The following is a 6,242-nucleotide window of genomic DNA, read 5'->3' on the forward strand; positions in this document are numbered from 1 at the left end:
TTCGGGACAGGGGAAGAGATCAGATGACTTTTTTGTTAGACTCTGAAGTCATTTCTCTTAAGTAAACAGTACATTTACTTTATTTCCAAGCTGTTTGCTCATTCAAATTTACTGCCCTCTGAGTAGGTGTGAGGGTGGGTTGTTTGTTGGTTCGTCCATTTGTTTGGAACCTTGTCTCACTCTGTAACTAGGCTGGCCTCAAACTCATAGCAATCCTCCTGCCTCAGCCCACTGTTGGGATTACCCTCCTCTCTTCACTAGGTTTTTACATGATAATAGAGAAAAACCTGGAAGGCAAAGAGGTGGCTTTTGTGCCTCTTTATGGGACACCACACTTGACAATTAGGTGGATTACTATTATGCTTCATACAAATTTGCCCTAGCCAGCATTTACCTTTCTGCTCATTAATTAATAACTTACACCTGAGCTGCTTAGAGTTGCTTAAATACAAATAAATTTAATCCTAGTAACAATTGGCCTTAATCTCAGGAGTTCAAAATATTTAACACACTTCCTAACAGGGAGGAGTTGACCTCCTTCACTTGGTAAAGTCTGAGCACCTGAAGATGAACTGCTCAGGGACATGTAGCTCAGGCAGAAGATAGTCTTGTAAGTGGGAGTGGATGGAAACTGATTGATTATGGAGCCCACTGTTCTTGTCTAAAGCAGTCCAGAGCTTGAGAAGTCCAGCCCACAGCCTTTGGGTCAGATATTCAGTGAGTCTGGAAGCTGTCACTTCTCGTTGCATATGTGAAACTGCAGCACTAACTCTCAGCTACCTTTACCCTCTGGTATTTGGACTTTATTTACTTGTTTAAGTAGGGTGTTTCTTAATAAGACCCTGGACATTAAAGAGAAGCCAGGCTTGGTAGCACACACTATAATCTTAGCACATGAGAGAAGTGTCATGGCCAACCTGGGCTACATGAGACCTTGGAGAGAAGCTAGAGGGGGTGGAGAATGGAAGAGGGGACAGAGAGAGATGAAGAGAGATTGAAGAGACCTGGGCTGAACCACAGGCTTCATTCATTTTATATGTATGTATGTATGTATGTATGTATATGTATTTATGCATATATATATGTGTATATATGTGTGTGTGTGTTTATTTATTGTGTGTGTGTGTGTGTATGTGTGCATCTCGAGCCCTGCCAACAGGTCCCTGCTTACTGTCTGAATGTGTACTGTGTCTCTGCACCTTTCTATTGGCCATTGTCTCTCCCACAGTTCTGTCATGCTATGGGCTAGAAAAGGACTGACTCATCTCCTGTGTCTGCACTTATAGCAGGCCTTAGCTACCCTTTCTTTGCATGCAAACTGTGTAATACCCTCCAACACACACCATGAAGAACTTGAAGCCCAAAGCAAGCCAAACAGCTAAGATCCAGTCTGCCAGACCCTAAAGCTGAGACTTTTAAAACATCTTACTGTATTGCAGTGACCCCAACCTAAACCTTGTACAAAGAAAATGTCTGGGGCTTGGAAGGTGGCTCAGTCAGTCAAGTGACAAGCAAAAGGCCCGAGTGTCGTCTCCAGAAACCACAGAAAGCCAGGCATGGCAGCACATACTCAGGACCCAGCCCTAGGGAGACAGAACTAGGAGGGTCCGCCAGGCTTGCTAGCAGCCAGTCTAACTTAATTGGTGAGCTCCGAGCCAGTGACTCTTTCAAAGGACATGGTTGACATTCCTGAGGATGATATAAATTTGTCCTCTAGCCCACACACATGAATATGCTCATGCAAACACAGACGTACATACCAAGGGAGAATGTCTAAGAGCTTGTGTACTGGTAAATGAATTGTCGCTGCCCTGCCTTCTACTTCCAGGGCTTTAAAAGGACTCTCAAGCACAGTGGGGGCTTGTTTCCTTCTGGAGGTGGCAAGAGTTAACTACATGGTAGTCTACATTTACCAAGGTAACAAAACATAAATGATAGACCTAATAGCTGCTTTCATTCTAATATACTCAAAAGTTAACTTTTATGATTTGGTATTTTGAGACAGGGTCTTGTGTCCTCAGGTTAGTTTTGAGCTCAAGTCTCATGTAACCAGTCTGGTCTTGGACTCCTGATTCTCTTCCTCCTACCTCCAAAGTAGAATTAGCAGGTATGTGCTCCCAGGCCAAACAAAGCTGTCCATTTTTAACTTTGCATTTAATTATTTAATATAAACTTTAAGTACAGGGTTTAGGAGCTAGAGAGATGGCACAGTGGTTTAGAGCACGTGTCGTTCTTACAGAGGACCTGGGTTCTATTCCCATAACCTACATTGTGGCTCACAACCATCTGTAATTCCAATGCCAGGGGATCCAATGACTGCTCTCTTCTGACCTCAGGCATCAAACACAGATGTGCTGCACAGACATACATGAAGGTAAAACATTCATACACATAAAATACATCTTTAGCAATAAGAGTGAAGTACAGGTTTTAGAGTGGGGGTTTGTTGGATATATTGTCTTACCCAAATCGGCCCCAGACTTCGGGGCTTAAGTCCTCTTCCTCTTTCAACCTCCCAAGTAGTTAGTACCTACAGATACAGATACATGCAACTGTGCCAGCCAGAGGCCCAGAGTTTCCCATAATATGTTTTAGAGTTTGTGGGCTTGTGTATGTTTTGTTGTATGTGTAGTATGTATGTACACGTGCATATGCAGGTATAGTGTGCATGTGAGTGAGTGTGTAGGCCAGAGTCGTCTGCCTCAGTCACCCTCCACCTTTCTTTCTGAGACAGTCTGTCTGATTCTGCTGTTCTGGTTTTGCAGACACACTATATACCTAGCTTCTTATGTGGGTCCGGAGGATCTCCAGTCCTCATGCTTACATGGGAAGCATTTTACCGACTAAGCCAGCTACACGAACCCCTTTTTTTTGTTTTGCTTTTGACACAGGATCTCATGTAGCCAAGGCTGGCCTCGAATTTGCTATACAACTGAGGTTGGCTTTGAACCCCTCCCCAGTCCTCCTGTTCCTTAGTGTTGAAGTTACAGGCATGTGCCCCCAGGTTTGACTTGAGGGTGTTATTTGTCATCACCACCCCATATCTGACGCTCATGTGGAGTGGCAGTGCTCTGGGGCTGCACACCAGTGTCTGATTCGAGGAGCTTTCTTTGCCCGTTCGTTTGCAGCTATGGCTTCTCTTTCTTCACACATTTGGAAGCCCCTGAGTCCTCTGTCCCCAGTCAAGGGCTAGCAAAGTGGAAACTGGGCCTTAAGACTGAGAGCTTTTACCTCTGCAAAGGAAGAAGCTAGAACCAAGAGAGCCACCATGCTAAGGGAAGACAAAGACTTAGGCAAACCTAAGAGACATCAGGCCTAGTCAGAAACCACCTGCCTCTCTCTGTGTTCTTTTGCCAAAGCGCCTGATTTTGCCTAAAAATCTTGATAGACCTCTTTATAATTGCCTGAAGTGCCACAAGGGAGATAAGTGTTATGTGACAGATACTTGAGAGTTAAATCTTGGACTGCAGGCCGAGCATAAATAACACCAGATTTTTTTTCCTGTTTTCCCAGAGTGGAGTCTAAGAAGTGGCTCCAGGGGAGGAGGAGAAGGCAGAGGGAGCTGGAGCCTGGTGTTTTGCACACTGGCCGTCTGTGCATCCCTTTATTAGCAGATGGAGGTAGGGCAGTTCTTAAAGCTAGGAGAGATGAGTTCACCTTGCTTACAAAACAAGAATCTGCTCTGACTGCTGGCTCTTCAGTGCCTAGAACACTGCATGGCACATAAGGAAAATATAACAGGGCTGGGGATATGTCTCCCTGGTAAAGCACTTAGCTAGCATGCACACAGCCCTGGGTTCCATGTCAAACACTGCAAAAATAAATAAATGTGTTTAATGGATCTTTTTTTTTTGTTTTCAAGTGCTGGAGTTTGTATTATTTTTTGGAGTTATTTTCCTTGACCCTGTGACCAAATACCTGGCAGAATTCATTTAAGTCGGGAGAGGTTTACTTTGCCTTACAGTATGGTTTAGGGAACGTGAAAACAGGGAAGGCATGGGCTAGACCTGGTCTATGGCTTTGGGAGCATAGAGCAGCTGCCAGTTACATGGCTCCAACCAGAAAACTGAGAGCCAGACTGGAAGCCAAGCAAGCCTATAATGCTCACAGCCTTAAGTTTGCCAGCCAGGCCTCATGTCCAAAAGATTCTATAACCTTCCAAAACAGCACCACCAGCCAGGGACCATGTGTCCAAACACAGGGGCCTGTGAGGGACATTTCACATTAAGACCATAACAGGACTGAGCTCAGAGCCTCACCTTTGCTCTCCACTAATCTACATCCCAAAGTATTTCTCTAGTCTAAAAACTACTAGCAGTTTCTGATGCAAAATCTACAGTGGAGTGCTGTCTGAGGTAATTCAGAAACTAAGGGGCAGGGGCAAGTCTGCCCTAGAACTTAACCTAGAGCACTTCCTCTCATCTGCTACACTGATGGGTATAAACTGTGCAACAAATAGAAACCTGCAAAGCAACCATCCGGCCCATGATTCCTCCATGTCATGAGTGAAGGCCACTGATGATGGCAGCTTCCTGCCTACTTGCAAATGGCACAGTGGCAGTGCCATGTGTCAGCATCCACAAGCCAGTCTCTGCTTCACACATTAATTTTCCAGTCTATCCAGTCTCCTTAGGAGTTGCTTTCCAAAGCCAATGTGTGTCCAGAGCAGATAATGAAACATGTAGGTTATTGCCTCCAGAAGGGGAGGGCAGCTCCACAACACACACACACACACATTGAGCACTAACTATGTATGTGTAGCCTATGTAGAGGTCTGTTGGCTGATAGGCCATGTTGCAGAGGAAGACATAGTCATCTGCCCCAGGGAGTCTATGGAAATAGCACACACAACAAAGGAACTTAATTAGAAAGTTTGGGGTGTTGTAAAATACCACAGTAGAGAGGAGTGATCGATCCAGCTGGGACACAGAGGTCTGAGAAGACCTTCCAGAAGGGGTATGGTTAGATCAAGACCTGCAGAAAAAGCAAGTGGAAAAGAGAAAGAGCTTCATAGGTGGAGGGAATTCAGTGTGTTCAGGGCCCTGGGGTGAGCAAGGCTCCATGCTTTGTAGGCTGCAGGTGGCTTGCCATGGATGGTTCAGAGTGTAGAGCAGGCAGTGAGACTAGGGTCTGGGAGTTCTCTATATGCCATGTGAACTTGGACCCCTCGGAGGTGGGTGGTGGGTGTGTGTGTGTGTGTGTGTGTGTGTGTGTGTGTGTGTGTGTGTTTGTGTGTGTGTGTGTACTGAGGCCGAGGAGGGGAAAGGCCAAGCTCTGGTTCTGCTGCAGAGAATGGAGTTGGAGGGCATGGCGAACAAACAAATGGTAGTGGGAGGGTCCCAGAGAAGTGGTTTAGGGAATCAGAAAAATGGCTGAAGCTTGAGTTGAAGACACAAAGACAGGAGGGCAGATTTCATCTGGGAGCTGTTCAAGAGCGCCCTCTAAAGGACTCAGTGGAGTTTGCCAAACTCGTGGCAGACAGCCAGCTGCCTTGTGTCAGGTCCTACCTACCTATTCACTATCACAGATTCCAGATTCAACAGCCTAGAGGTGTTTGTTAAGCCAAAGGAGGGGTAAGGAGTGTAACTCAATGGCAGAATTTCTGCCTGGTATGCATTCCCAACACCCCAGGAAGACAGTGGCAGGGTACAGATGGAATTGTCCAGAGAGAGAGAGAGAGAGAGAGAGAGAGAGAGCCCGTGAGTGACTGGCGAAGCAAAAAGGTGGCACCACAAAAGTCAGAGGCACAGGCAGCAGCTCCTCAGACAGCCATACAAGTGAGCTTAGGGATGAAGGCCTCAGCGCGCTGACCTTATCTTCAGCGAAGCCATATCAGAGGTCAGGAAGTAGTACCAGCTCAGCAGGGAGGGGGAGAAGGATGGGGCCAAGCCTAAGATACCTTCAAGTCCCTCTGTCAGAAGGGCAAGCATATAGAAGCACAAAGGTGAAAGAGAAGGGTTGGCTGAAAGTGAGGCAGCTAGGAAAATGGGAACAGATGACATGCAGAAACCATAGGAGAAAGGGAGGGTGCTGCTGATGGTGACCGTGTAGGTGAGGTGACAGGAAGTTGAGGGAGGTCCCATGTGATGGCTCCTATTCTCAAATCAAGGCAAGCCAGTCTCCTGCCTGTTACAAGAGGCAGGAGGAAGTGGGGTCTGTGGAATGAGGGATTTTCAAGATTCACAAAGATTGCTGTAGTATTTGAGTCCATGGACCACGCCCCCCCAGCACAGTGTTGTGGG

Source organism: Cricetulus griseus, assembly GCF_003668045.3.
Source record: "Cricetulus griseus strain 17A/GY chromosome 1 unlocalized genomic scaffold, alternate assembly CriGri-PICRH-1.0 chr1_1, whole genome shotgun sequence".
NCBI lineage: Eukaryota > Metazoa > Chordata > Mammalia > Rodentia > Cricetidae > Cricetulus > Cricetulus griseus.